This window comes from Bactrocera latifrons, unplaced genomic scaffold (assembly GCF_001853355.1).
Source record: "Bactrocera latifrons isolate USDA-ARS-PBARC rearing strain unplaced genomic scaffold, ASM185335v1 scaffold_70, whole genome shotgun sequence".
NCBI classification, from domain to species: domain Eukaryota; kingdom Metazoa; phylum Arthropoda; class Insecta; order Diptera; family Tephritidae; genus Bactrocera; species Bactrocera latifrons.
Window position 1 is genome coordinate 158,624 of NW_017537379.1, and position 16,219 is coordinate 174,842.

The following is a 16,219-nucleotide window of genomic DNA, read 5'->3' on the forward strand; positions in this document are numbered from 1 at the left end:
CCCAGAGGATACTTGGTCAAGGACCGGAAGTCGTGAGCTGCTTGAGTCATATGTAAAAGAATCGTTTCTGGCCACTCCCAAGTGAATGGCGATCAGAAAACTTTCCTCACTTGCGTGAACTTCTACACATGACTCCATCCTCCTTTTATAGATATTTTCAGAAAATAGCTGAATGACCATTATATAAGTTTAGTTAATAATTGTATAATTCAGTTTTAGGGTTATACGCGAAGTAATACAATAACAATATTGTTTTGTGTACACCATTGTTAGTTTTTAGTGGGCCTGTTTTTCTAAATACTTCCATATATATGAAGTTTAACTAGAATATATATGAAATGACGTTGACGGCAAGGCAAGAAAAACGCTTCTTGTTCCAACATTCACTATAAAATATGAAAAATTTAGCTTGAAGACTTAAAGATCGACGGATGTTCACTTGCGAATTAAGCAGCTAATTTCCGAATAGCCCAGTGATGTATTTGAATACCATTCCACGTATTTAAGTTAGCTGTAAATTGCTTCAACACTTTGTTGTCAAAATGTTTCCGCTACGAAGTTCGACGAAGCATTGTACAAAAGGAATTTAGAGAATAATCATTTAATTACAATTAAACTGAAACGTTCCATGGAGCGTGTAATATAATAAAAGAGCAGCGCAAAGGGGTGGACCAGGTGAAATACCAACTGATGGATGAGATTCAGTTGAGCGTTATATATATGTATATTTATATACATATAAGTATATAACATATATGCATTGTAGTGCATATTTTCGTGGCCGTCGCAGCTCAAGGGAATAACTTAAGACTATGCAGCTGCTCAAGCAAAGACAATGGTAAAAGTTTCAACGTATAGCAGCGCTGGGAAAAATATAAAGACAAAAAACCAACAGCTATAGTAAACGCTTACAGAGAGTCGTCAGTGTTATTAATTTTTATTATTATTATTATTATTGCACGCTTCCTCTTCAGCGCACAGCTTCCGCTTCAAGGCCAACCCTTTCAATTTACTTTCCAGCGCTTTCGCCTTCTCTTTGCAAGTTCTTTCGTGCACTTTCTGGCGACTTCATAAGCTGCCATGTCGTGGAATGGTTATAACCAGCAAATTAGCATAACTTTAGGCGCTGTAACCATGCCAGCTAACGATTGTAATACCGACTTTTGAGGCAACGAAATTTCTACGTTAAGAAGAATAACAACAAGCTAAATGCAAGATACTGTAAGCACTTTTGTTGCAGAAGTTAAATGGCTGCTGTTGCCCTCCGCGTTGGGGGCGAGGCAGGTGAAAACCATTGAAGTTGGCTGATTGTTTCAAGTTGTGATAATGAAAATCGCTGGACGGCAAATGAAATTTTAATGGCATGGCTTTGGTCTACAATTGCGCACTGGAAAAGGTGTGTTGTCTTTCTTAGATAATACCTGAAGATTCGGCAAAGGGTCATTATCTTCAACAGGCTCTTGGTAAGCGGCTGGTGTAAAATGATTCTAAATTGACTTTACTATTGATTTAAACTGCAATAATTGTATTATCAAATACTTTTTATGTAAATCGGGAAAAACAATATTAGCCATCGCAGCTTCAGAGAAAATGGAAAATTGTTTTAATCGCAACGAATTTTGTACACTTGATACTATTTTTTTTAACGGGTTTAAGTAATAGCAACAGTTTGTGGTTATACTCTTAATAAATGTAGTCACACGGACAAAACATTCTATTCAACTATCTAAATATACGTCTGCCTAGCTGACCATATGAGAATCATTTTGTTTCTTTACAAGCATATCTGTTCCAATACCATCACAAAATCTTCCAAGCTGGAACCTATATACGAGCATAGCTAGAAATGACTACGAATCGATAGTACTACATACCTTCTTGCAAATATTTGAAGTTGACGTAGGTAGCCTTTTAGATTTCGCTATTTGGCAACTCACAACTTAATCGTAAAGTTTAACATTTTTGATGTCATATAGTACTGAGGAGATTTTGACTTAAGATCGCTATTTGTGCTGTTTACAGTAACTTAAAAAATACATCTCGCTTTATTTAAATAACTCGCGAACATATTCGCGCAATTATTGTTTACAACTATCGACGTGAAATCGATTATATGGTCGATTAAAGTCGATTATTAAAGTCGTTTGCGAACGAAACTGTTCCAAGCAAATGCTTGTCTGTTTTCTTAAACAACTAGGTATGTCGTAACTACATCACAAAGCAAAGCAGAATGGTAAATTCTTAGTGGTACATAATAACTTATTTTCCAATTGTGTTCCTTGCCAGTTCAAAACCATGTGTTTAATGTTTACATTGTGGATCTATGCGGACCAACGATGGTAGATATGAAAACCAGACTGACTGGACTATGCTTGTATTAATTAATGTTCTTTCCAGAGTATTAATCTTCTGACATCCACTTCCATTTGATATAATCCTTCACTTTGAAAACATTTAAGCGAAATTCGTGTGAATTCAAACTTTTTGCAAAATCCGACTGCAGTTTAGATAACAAAAACCCATGTATTTATGTGAGTGCATGGCATAGGTAAGCATGTGTGCGAGTATTAACGCATTGAAAAGTGTTAAGGTGTGCAAATCAGCAGGGTTGGCTGGCTGGTGAGGTTAGGTTCGTTCCTAATAGAAAAGTTTTGCAAAATCGTTGCAAGCAGCGGGTGTATTTACGAGCTCAAACTGCTTAGCTGGCAGTGCGTCGAATGACGCATGACGAGTCATGCGATGCCGCGAGGCAAAAATGCATTGAATAAAGTGAAACGATGAGCATTTATGTAATGAAAGTTTCACCGTATCGACGTTTTAGCATCTAAGGGCGTACCAACGCCAGCAACCGGTCTGAAGATGGGTGGTATTTAGGTTAACTGCTGAGCGTTTAAAAAACTTCTATGAACTGTTAAAATGCCAATTAGCGTAAATGAAGTATGCGAACTAATGCTGGTAATAATGACGGGCGAGTGAAACAAAAAGTTTGTAGTTTACTGTTACCATGAGTTGCTATGAGTTACTATGAGTTAAGCAGCACGGAAAAGTTGCGCTGTGTCGGCGTTGATGATAATGTTTGTCATAATATTGTTGGTGTTGTTGATGAGCTGTTAGTTAAGCGATTAAAAGTGTTTAGCGTTTGGTTGAGGAACGCTTACGAGTGCTGAAAGTATTGAATATTGGCCCACAGAGCAAAGCGCTTGAAAAGTACTTCTATATGTGTGAATTCTTAGAGCGGAAAGATCCGTTAGCTCAAAGCGTATTTTTTAGCTTTGAGCCAAAACTTAAAGAAAATTTATACTTTATTTGAATCAAGAAGAGCTATTTAATGTTGTACACAAGCTGTGGAGGACGATTCTTTACTGATTATGTGACATGATGACTCTGAGTCGAACTGAAAAACAACTCTTCACTTGACTATATTGATGTATTTAGAACTGTAATTGATATCTCGGACACATCGTAAGAAAACATGACTAAATCCTCAGGAACATTCATTTTTGTTGCATTCGCCTCTAAAAGTTGTATTCCTATCTGACCGTAATCCAACAGAAGACAATAAATTGTACATTTCCTGGGTAATCGCAAATAAAAAATTTTCAGTGATTTAAAAAGAGATTAAAACTTTCCGAGTAAACCTTATTATTGGATACTCTGTTTATGAAGTTAGCGATTTTTTACTTTTCGGTATCGCTTTAGTATGCATTTAACTTATCTCTTGGTAAAGCTGCACTAGACTTTTTCAGTCTCAAAATTGTTTAAATTCTCCTTCTCAGATTCCTGGGCTATTTCCAACCTTAATTAGAAAAGAAACATGTTCTCTTTTAATGTCGACACTTCTTATGAAAATTTTCAGTAAATCTTCGACAGCACATCCATGTCATTTGGGATTGGGATGTTCGATTATTTATGCTTACATACAAGTATATTTCAAAAGGTTTACAATAATATAAATAGTTCTAAAACTATATTTTAGACTCTTTCAAGTTGCAAGGATCAAAGGCGGGGTAATACCTTCAGACGTTTGCATAACATTATATTAAACAAATAAGGGAGAGCTAAGTTTGGGTGTAACCGAATATTTTATATTCTTGCACCTTGCAAGGGTCAAGACGGCTCACCCGTGAAATTGAAGCGTATAAAACAGCTGGTGCAAGAACTGAAGTCGCTCGACCTTCCCATGCGACATCGCTTCGCTTTATGGGCTCTTGGAAGTTTCAAGAAGATCCGACGTTTTCGAGCCAAATTTTATTCAGCGGAGAGGCCCATTTCTGGGTCAATAGGTATATTAATAAACAAATTTGCAAGAAATATAATGGTTTGGAGTGCTCTGTAGGCCGGTGGGATCTCCGGTCCATAATTCAATGGCTACCGTTATTGTATCATGATAACCGACTATCTGTTGCCCGAAATAGACCTCGCCGACATTTGGTTGCAATAAGCCGGCACCACTTCCTATACATCGCATCATTATATTTCCTATATCTGGTTCGACTAGATTTAGGCGATACAAATATCAGTTAGGTAAATGAAACTATTATACTCTGTAGCAACGTGTTGAAAGAGTTGAACATTCATTGTTCGTCGAAATCCCGAATGAACGACCACCAAATTTGATATCGTAATAAATTATTATTAAGGTCTTAGAGTCATTTAGTTTTATTCCATTTCATGAAATCTTCAATAGCATATTCCTGTCATTTAGTTCTGTTATTCGAGTATTTATGCATAAATAAAAGTCAAAACACTAACCATAACATAAAGTTCAATTCCATTTATATTGAACGCAAAACCATTGATACAAATTCATGATTTGTAAGAAAACGTGTCAACTTAACTTTTTTTAAATAACTGGTTTAAAACGGGAAATCATTATATATAATTATAATTTATATTATATAGGTATTCTTGAGAACTTATTTTTAAACAATTTTATTAATATATAATTTAAACAGTGACCTATATATAAGATAAACCGGAACCGAAATTTATGAAAATTTTCATTAAGGTACATGAGGTATTATCATCAATAATGTGGGCACAAATGTAACAGATCAATTGAAAAGTTCCCGCGTCTTTAAATTTAATAGCTGTTATTCGAGTGATGTAACTTTTGTTAATGCGAAAAAAATGTGGGAAAAGAAATTTTGTGTGTTGATAAAACTTTTCTTTTCATACATTAAGGATTAGTATGCTAAGTTTAGACTTGGTGAAATGAGCACCGAAGACGGTGAACGTAGTGGACGCCCAAAATAACTTTGCTTGTCCGTGGAGTGAAGTGGTTCGAAATAGAAAGCACTTAAAGAATATCAACCGAATGTCATATATATGTATAAATAAAAAAGTTTGTGCTGCTTACCGTATTTTCTAGATCTGGCCCAAGCGAAAATTTCCTGATTTCCAAATCTTAAAAGAATGCCGCTGGCATAAAATTTTCGTTGAATGAAGAGGTGATCGTACTAAAAATGGTATCAAAAAGTTGGAGGGTTGGTATCATCAGTGTGTTTGGGAACTCACTAGTCACTAGTAAAAAAAAAAGAAATTCATAATAGATTGCAATTCATCGGAAACGAAAGACAAAATAACAAACATTAAAGGGAATTAAAGTTGTGGCCGATCTGGGGTCGGGAAAAGAAGGAGAGGAGCGTGGTTGAATTTTTAAAGGTTAGAAAGTTTTATCTCGACTTCTGGCGAAGTAATGAGTCCTATAGAATAAGTTTATATGGCAAAGCTTTATATAATGAAAAGATTTATAGCTACAGCATATAGACAACCTCAAAATTTAAGTGAAATATTCACATAACCAAAATTTTGGTTTTTGTTTTTTTTCACAAAAAACAGGGTTTTCACGAAATTTGGTTGAAGCTTAACACCTTATGTCCCAAACATACTATATTTCTCCTTATATAGACATAATAATGAAAACCCATAATTTTTAATCAAAAAATCTGAAGTCAAAATAACAGATTTTTTAAGAGGTCAGGCTTCAAATTTGTTAATATCTCTACTTTTTGTTGGTGTAAAAATGATCTACATTACTATGGTCAACTTTCTAAAAAATGCAAGCAAAACCTTTTCGAAATTATTCAAAACTGTTTTTTTTTTCTACTACAGCTAACAGTTGTGTTAGATAAAATAAAAAAACAGCTTTGAAACGTCTTCAGATATTACTTACTTATTTGTTTTATACCATCAGATATTGTGAGCGTGTTTTTTTTTCCATCACAAGCTAATAGCTAAATCATGGACAAATAAAACGCACTTAGCTTATTTCATATGTTCGCTTAAAAACGAATGGTGGCAATGCGGACAAGAACAACCAGCTCACATAGTCTCATAAATTTATAAGCTATAACGATCCGAAAACATAGCGGTCAGAGTTGTATTTGCGTAAACTTATGTTAGTATGCAATGCAACAACAAATTTTTTAAATGCGTATAAATATTTATGATTTTACGATGCTTTATGACACGTTGTGAGTACCTCAATTGATCATTTGTGGTCTAGAATACAAAAAATTGAAAACAAGTGTCCATATTTGCCTTAATATTAACTCAATACTCATCCATAAAATCTGTAATAACGGTTGGTTTACATTTTCATCTATCAAAATAAAGATTTTCGCTATTGATAACAATTTTTTTTTTTTGGAAAAAACATAGCTTGTGTGAATGAAAAAAGTGATGATCTGGCAATGCCTTTAGTTCAATATACAAGTTATAATAGCATATGACAAGCCAACATAAGTTGGCTAAAACCGCTATATGGGGAAAGGGTGATTTTTACGCTGTCGTGAGAGGTATTAAAAGAATTAATGCTATGCAACTTTAGGTGACGTAGCTTGAGTGGTTGGAGCCACGCCCATTTTTTCAAGTTTCAGTGCCACATGTGTCCCTTCTTAAAGCAATTCGTTATAGAAAATTTAGTTGTGTTTCTTAATTTGTGGCTTAGTTATGGGTTGCGAATTTTTAAAATATATTCTTGCAGCACTTCCCATGTAACGGTTATATTGAAAACCACTTGAAGGTACTAACATAACTATATACACAATACATATATACAATACATTGTGCAATTAATCTTAAGACTGACTTATAATATTCTTATTAAGCTGATACGAGATATAGTTGCCTGTTATGTTAGGCTACGTAACTCCCGAGATCATAAGAAAAATTTGAAAATGGGCGTGGTTCTGCTCATCATATATCTCAGGAACTACTTGACCAATTCCAACCAAATAATGTGTATAACTTTATTTTCACTTTCCTATGTTAAACTGTGAAATCGACGAAATCGAATTACAACCACGCCTACTCTTATATACATATGTATCTCAATTTTAAATACCATATGACTCATAGAACTAATAACGTTATCGAAATAAAACTTTGCATGCAGAATGTATTTAACATATGCAATCTTATACAAATAAATATGCGAAATCGGATTATAATTTGTAAGGGATACCTATAATCTATACCTAAAATCCCTACGACGGAAAATAATGGTCAATCTCTAAGGTACCTCAAAGAAAGATAGAGAACGTTTTTTGATCCTTCGATTCGTTTACACCCGAATTTTTTACCTTCCTTATTTGCTATACGATATTGAAACAGTAATCAGATTTGTATTTTTTGATTTAAAGAGTTTATATTGAGATTCTAGGTTGATTTTTAGTTTTCATATTGACCCATACAAGTTAGAAGTAAGCTTTGTGACACATAAAACAGGCGATCTTGGCATCAGTTGGTCGAAAGATTAGTAAAAAATGTTTGCTATTCACTTGCTTCAAAGATCCGTATTTGACCTTTTTGCAACCAAAGTAATCTCATTTTAAAGAAGGAGTAGATATATAGGTATATTATCAATCATTTATTAACACAACTTGTTCAAAAGCAAATAAATGCGTCATATGATCTGTTTTTTACTTGGTAATCTTACTTATTAGCTTCCGAAACACTTCAAATGTTATGTTTTTTTTTTTTTAATATTTTTTCACCATAATAAAGGTAGTAAGCATATCGCTAGTTACTTATCCAATATGTTTTATTAAACTAGTTCAGACAAAAATATCACGCAGGACTTTCATGAAATATCGAGCGTCACTCATACAAACCTCTGTGAAACTCCATATTATTTTTGTATGTATTCTCTCTTCAGTCAGCACTCTAACCGGAATGCTACTAAAACTTGGCGTAATATTCAAGTGTATCCGATTTACAGCACAATCAAGTCCCAAACTCAATATTCCTTGCTATACTTCCATACTCTCATCCCTTTGTAAAACGCTAGATAGCACACATTTACCTTGAGTTAATGTGACTCTCTAAGCATAAAGTTGTCATTTGCTTAACACTGTGCGCATATCTTTGAAAAAAGTACTTCTTTTCATTCTTATGCTCCTGCACATCTTCTATTCACCATTTGAACACTGCCATCCATTTATTAGCTCGCTGCAGCACACTTTTAGGCGTGCTTTGTAACAGTGAACATGCGGGTAAAAGCGACAAGCAATCGACGCTAAAGAAACACAAGTCGTCGCTAAAACAATAGCAGCGGATGCTGCCGCACAATCGCAATGACGATACGGTTATGTGAGAGCAAAGTCACTGCGCCTACGGCCAAATCCCTTTTTGCCGCCTGAGTTCACTCAGCAAGTAGCGTAAATTTTATTTACGAGTATTTTAGCGTTCTATGCGCACCTAGAAGCACCTCTTTGTTATTATTTCTTTGAACGGCGCATCCTTAAAGAGAGAAAAAAGCGAAGCGAAGCAAAATTTAGTTCAAATGCGAAATGCGCAGCGGCGGATGTGTGTGAAAGGATTTGCGCTTGTTGCTCTGTCGCCGCACGCGAAAACTCTACTTATACCTACATACGTTTGTAGTTTCTCCTTATTTCCACTTGGCGTGTGCTCTTCACATATCTAATAAGTTTAGTAGTATTAGCTGTAGTTGCACTTGTCAGCCGTGTGTCTCTTTGTGTCATTTATCCGACGCGTTAGTTTGTAAAATTATTACTTGCCGTCAGCTCAGCTCCTAAAATGGCGAATGAAATCAAAGCAGGCATTTTTTGTTGGCACCACTTCCTCGCCACTTCCAATTGCACTTCCTATTGCTCGGTTGACATTAACTGCACTTGTGCGCCATTTCTGTATTATCCTGTTTTCCCATTTTCTATTGTTTTCATTCAGGAGCATATTTCCGTTACCAGTTTCCTCAAGTAATTTTTCGCTTTATATTGCTTCATCGAAGGTTTTTGCATCATTCCATTGTTTCCAAGCTCGCTCGCTCGCTGAGCTAACTAAAACTTGTGTCCATTTCTTCACTGTTATTTTCACAGAATCATTGCGGGCATCCTGCCGTTGTCCTTTACGCTGCCTTCCATGTAAGATTCTTTTGTTGTGTTTAAGCAATTCTAATTAAAAATTCTCCTGAACTGGCGCACACAGCTGTGCAAATACGCGTAAGCAAATTGTAATAATGCTTTATAGGGAAAAATACAAAATATTAGCAAAAAACTAAATATACGAATAAGCCAATCAGAATTCGTATTCATCGCTTTGAGCGCATATCTCTAAGCTAAATATTTGTAGAAACTCAATAGCTAAATGCTTTAAATAATTTGGTTTAAAATTTTGTGCGTTTACCTTAACCTTTAAATTCGCGGGTGTATTGGCGATACAATAGAAATAAGTTTTGAGCTCCAAATATTTTTCAGCCGTTTGGGGTTAAGCTCAGACAAGCTCGTTGAAAGTTATCAATCAGACAAGAATCGTATAGAGATAAATTGCTTTCCGATTGTCGACCAGTCCGCAAATGTGACAAATTGAGTTACAATTTTTACAAGCGTTTTTTGGAATTCTTAGAGGTTAGTATTTCATTTGTCACATATCCTTCACCGAAAAATTGTATATGTAATGGAAAGTCATTTACGTTTAATAATGATGTTTTCAATAAGCTCATTTTTTTAATTCGTAGACCAATATTTCGGATTTGGAGGATAGCTTCTGAAAATGGAGAAATTACTCTTTTACTTACAATAGCTATCCAAGTATTGCTCCTTTCATAGACAAAACACTCTGGTGTTAAAAATTGATGTAAAGGGTTACGTACATTCCATACTTCCACCTAATTTAAGGATATTTGTTCTCCCGATTGACTTTATTGCCTGAGGTTAGTAATTTGGTGTAAAATTTGTGTTATCATAATAGGTCTATATCTAGCCTCTTCAATAAGGAAAAAAGATTTAATTACAAAATATCCTATAACGTTTTTTGCTTATAACTAGAACTTTTATTGACTAACGTTTTAGTATAAGAATAAAGAGGAAATCCTTAAAACAAAATGTAGCTACAGAGGAAAGTTCCGCGGATCTGCCTCAAGGTTCACAACACTGTATGACAATAATGCAGTTTAAGTATCATATTATCGTGATTGAAATCGACAGATGTAAATATCATATGTATATGTATGCTTAAACGAACGATGTAGTGATCACCGTTATTTCAGAACTTAAACGACTGTAATTTAAGTGGGCTCTGCCCAAACCACAAAAAGTGAGACCTCACAATCTGCGCCAACAACCGGACAAACTGGCAAGTTAACAATCGACCAGATATTCAGGCATGCACCAAATCTTGGAAACGACCCGTGAAAGGAGAATCGACACACACCACCTCTTCGTCGATTTCAAAGCTGCTTTCGGTAGTACGAAAAGGAGCTGCCTTTAAGCCGCGATGATGAATTTGATATCCCCGCAAAACTAATACGGTTGTGTAAACTGAAGTTGAGCAACACCAAAAGCTCCGTCAGGATAGGTCATGTCGTCCGAATGAACGAAAACACTCCACCTCTGAAAGTATTCAACGCATTACCCGCGAGGGGAAGCAGAGGAAGAGGAAGATCTCCACTCCATTAGAAGGACCAATTAGCCTCTAATTGGTGCCACGTAGCGAAAAAAACGACTATCGCGCTGTTGTTAACTTTGCTATAATTGCGTAAACGCTATCTACGCCAGTAAAGAAGAAGAATTCCAAAAATACACCTTATATAAGGTTTCCGGTTGACTTTACATCGTATATTCTTCAAATAAAGCTTTTGTGCAAAGTTTTGTACCGACATTTCGAATGGTGATTTATTTATATACTGGAAAGTGAAGAATCATATCGAATTTTAAAATTGTGTTTATGGGAAAGAGACAAGGTTGTGCCAGATTTCGCCCATTGTTTCGCCCAAAATTACAGTTTTATACTATATTAATTTTCGGCTTCGTTATGACTATTTATGCGTTTTGGTTAATGGCGTTTTGTGGGGGTGAAAGCGGTGCGATTACGTCCATCTACGAACTAGTGCTCACGATTCAATTAAGGAACCTTTGTAAAAAAGCTTCATCAAGATATATAAATTTGTAGTTAAGTTACAATTTGCACATTAAGCACTTAAGTATCGCTATTAAATTTGCTTGTGTATTAGATAGTAAATTGAATAATACATACATTTACAATGCGAAAGATGCATTTACTATAGAATGAATAAGGAGAATAAATATATATAAATATTATATCGAACACACGAAGAAGAGAATCTCAGTAAAGCATCTGGCTGGTTATAAGTGGCCTAGTTTAATATTCATATGAACATTGCGATAAAAAGGTACCTTGTAAATAAAGCGCAAAATATTTAAATATTCATCAATATTTGTTTAGTCGCCTTCAAAGTAGTCTCCATCAGATGTAATACACTTATGCCAACGATTTTTACGGTCCACGAAACACTTTTCATAACCACTTTTGTTCTCATGCAAACGTCTCAATAAGGCCAAATGCCAAAGAGAACTCTTCAGGGACCCTCTGCCCCTATCACCTTGATTTTGGGCGTATTTGGCAGATGTTTTTTTGTTTTGTGTTTCGGATCGTTTTTTTCCTCCATTCCGAAAATTGTTGATTTGTTAGCATATCAAATATCAAACCATTTTACTAATACCACGTACTATTAACACGTCACATATTCATAAAATGTTCGCTGAGTTTCACATACCATCACCGATAGGTCATCATACCTACCAAAATGTTGCAATAGTATAAAAATGAAGCTAAAAGCTGTTATTAGAAGAGGTTACGCCTACCCTTGAAACTCTAAATGTCATTTTATACACTGGTTCAGTTATAGAACTTAATAATTTTTCGTTTAACGGAACTTCAACCACAAAGTTCCGTTAAATACTGAATACACTATATAGACAGTCAGACATTCGGAATTCAATTCAACTCATCATCCTGATCAAATTAATATACCAACTGTTAGGTGAACAAAACTGTTGCGATGGAATAAAATATACGAACGCTCATAATAAAAAACACAAATTTGTATAAAATTTGAACCTCTTGTGGTCATTTTGTGTGCGGTTCAGTAAAAAACTAAGCCTTGTCCTATTTTACTAGTCGTGACATAAATTTATAAATTTAACTTCCACTCAATGACATTTTAATAAATATTGATGTGTGATTGTTTATGTTGCAATATATGGGTATTATTTGTTGAAGTCAAACTGAAAATTGCTAAAAAATGTTGCCAGCTCAACTTACAACACATACACAAACCCTCACAATGCTGTGAGCGACATTCAACTTTAATATTCATGAATATCATTTGCCAGTGCTGCCACCCTGCAATTCACGTACACTGTGGTATATACAGACAGGAAATTGCAAATATGCCACTTTTTCCACCAACAATATCCGGCAGCGGTGGAGCAACCGGAAAAAATTACAAACACGCCCGAAGAAGTGGGCCAAGAAAAAAAGCCGCACAAATTGAAAATAGTAGCCACAAAAAAGTAGTAAAGAGTACTAAAATAGCGGTAATGGCAGACGTGGTCGTACTTGCTGAAACTGTAAATACAAGGTAAGTGATAATGAAAAATTGTACAAATATAACAATGACTAACAATAAGATCAAGGCGGCAAAGAAAAGCACACAAAAAGGTGACACGAAGACTAAAAAGTTCGCTAAAAAAGAGTCCAAAAGTTGAAAGAAAATGTCGTGAAAATAATAGCTGAATTTGAACTCATCAATGACACCAAAGCGCGCCTGGAGCAGAGCAACTTGCATAGCTGGCTGCAGCAGGTGTCCCAGCGCTGGTACGTCCGTCCGACCGTTTCGAGAATTGCAGAATTGCTGGCATTCGAGGCATGCGACGTGCCACACGTGCCGCAATCCTTAGCGCACAGCAGCCGGAAATGAAGAAAAACTCAAGCCAAATTGTGAGAAAAGGCAAAGAAGGGGAGAGAAAGAGGCGAAGCAACAAACTGTGTGGCAGACAACATACCGAACCTGTGAGACGTCAGACAAGCAGCGCGGGACGGTTGCACTAATAGACGGCAAACTTTGGGTTAAAAACTTAAATTGTCCGCGCCGCACATCTCGTCTTAGGCTAATATGCAGCAGAGATGTTGAAGGGATGACGTTTTGAGTATCGCACGAAGGTATTTATGTATCGTGTGCACTCGTATTCACAGGCCAACATAACTTGCTGCCAACAAAACACACACACACAGCCGAGTTTTCTTTCCCGTTTGCGGGTGTGTGTGTGCTGATTGTTGCATCACTTGCGCATTTTTGCGGCACACCTGATGCACTTCGAAAATGTCATTTGCGGTGGGGTACGCCATTGCAGTGCGCAGCAAGAGTAAGATGCACACACAGTCTTCGGGACTATGAAATGCTAGGTAGGTGGCAATTCCATGCCACAAAGTTGTGCGCATACATAAAGTGATGAGTGCGAGGCTGTGTGACAGTGGAAACTTTTAAATTGCCAGGTTTGCGTACACGCAAAAGCAATCTTAGCCATAAAAACTGATTCGAGTGAACCACAAGAGAAAGAAAAAAGCGCGAGTTGTCGCTGGCAGATCTCGCATATGATAAAGGTATCGTAATCTTCAATGTAGTCATATTTAAACGAAGTTCAAAAGTGTCGGGAAATCTAAATGCTAATGCATCGTAAACTGTTATGGCACCCTTACTTGTGTAGCAGCTGCAGTTATCTTTCAAACAAACTTACTTATTATGAAAATGTAAATGAAATAATATTAAATCAAATACACACATATTCCTAAGAAAGTATAAGGGGTATGGCATGACACTTTGCCAAGTAATTCTAAGATAAATCAACCGTTTTTGTAGAAGTAAATACATAAAAAACTACAAGGATACTAAGTTAGCGAGGTATCACTAAAGGTGTGGAACTTTCGTTTCAGTCTTGAAACTGGAAGGACAATTTAGGCTTTTAGTGTTTTAACTGAAGTTCTGTCAAAGGAGTGTCCGTTTATGGAGACGCGTTAAGAAAAAAGTTAGTTCGAAACTAGACGTCAAAAATGATGTAAAACATCTTTCTCCAATAACGGCGTTCAAATATTCCGTGTGTATTTACACTCTGGGCAAAAAATAATAAGACTCTGTCCATGATTAAAAAATTATTAATTATAATAATTTTGGTGAAATCCGATATTTACGTGGCAAACAAAATTTCAAATTCCATTTCATCCTCTCACTTTCCAGTACCCAAGTAATAAATATAACGGGTTAAAACTTTGCAATTACAATCCCTTCTTTATGCCCAAAAATTGTCTAAATCCAAACAAAACTGTTCAAGCTGCTAGTTGAATTGAGTTAATATTTCCCTGAGCCCCAATATGCCTAATATCATATACAAATTTTCGAACTTCCAAGTGATAAGTTATGCTGGATATATCGGCCAATATTTGAGTTATCTCCATGAAAATTACAGAACATATTTTACTTATAGCATTTTATCTCTATGCCTAAAATATATACATTTGGACGAAACTTGACCTACCCCCCATATAACTAATGTTACCAGGATTTTCAAACATACGGCTGACTTTATTCTATGTGGTTGACGATTGTATATGAGGTACCTCAATGAAACCCAGGGAACATTTTATTAGTATGTGGCATATTCATAATATGTAATATAAACTCGGGTCGAAACTGACATCAAATCTATAGTATTTACTACATTTCTATAATGATTTTCGCATTTCTGAGAAATCGTATGCCGAATTTGTCGGTCAGTGTATGAGTTATATAAAGTATATGTATATAAAAAAGTGGTTCCAATTTTTTGGTTGACGTTTCACATCTTAAGGCATTTCCCTGGCGTTGATTTTTGAAAGTTGCAAGAGTATAAAATGTTCGGTTTAATCCGAACTTAGCCCTTTCATACTTGTTACGAATAGCGTCGCGCAAATGATGTATTATATAACACTCAAATAGCATTCATTGTTGATAGTTTGGCCAGTCGGAAGGCATTCAGAGTACACCACACCTCGATGATCGAAAAAAGCTGCCAACATACCTTTGCCACGATATTCGGCCGAAAAAAAATTTAAATTAAGCAATCTCACTACACATGTCAGTACTAAAATACCACAACTTAATGAAAATATAAGTAATTACCTTGATAAGAGAACTTCGGTAAGGACTGCCGCTACGGAAATGTCCACAGATTCCTCGTTATTTTAAGGACTTCAATACCGAACATTTCCACCTAAATATTGTGGACTAACTGCAACACTGAACTCGAACACGTTTGATACCAAAATCGGAAATGATTTTAAGTTTTAGCAAAATCACTAAAATAAACATATAGTTAGTTATATGTATTACAAAAGTAATAGGTATGCTACTAAAAATTATCCAAATAGGTGATTTTGAGTCTACAATCTAAAGACCCTAGAGGTCTGAATAATCAAGTTTGATTGACTAATTAGTTGAAAACTTTACATGTTACTTTGAAGTACGTGCAATCCTCTTATCCATTGATTTCATGCACTTAAATGAAATATTAAAGTACTTCGAGTAAAACAAAAATTGCAATTTTAAGTTTTTTTTTTAAATTGGTAACATTTGTCAGCCTCCTAAGTATTTGTAAGTGTCTCTAATGACGACGATATATTTAAATTTATATTCCCTAGCTTCTTTACATTAGGTTCTTGTCCCACATTGACGATAAAAAATGCATGAAGAAGCAGTTAGAAGACAAAAAGGCAAGTAAAAAAAGTGCAAAATTGTATTTTCCAGCTGCTCGTCAATACCTTTGAGCGTATAGGTACACCACAATTTTAGTCTTTCACCAGTTTGAAAGAGTATCAGAGACTAGTCGCAGCAGAGCTATATCTGCCCTGATTTGTTATGCAC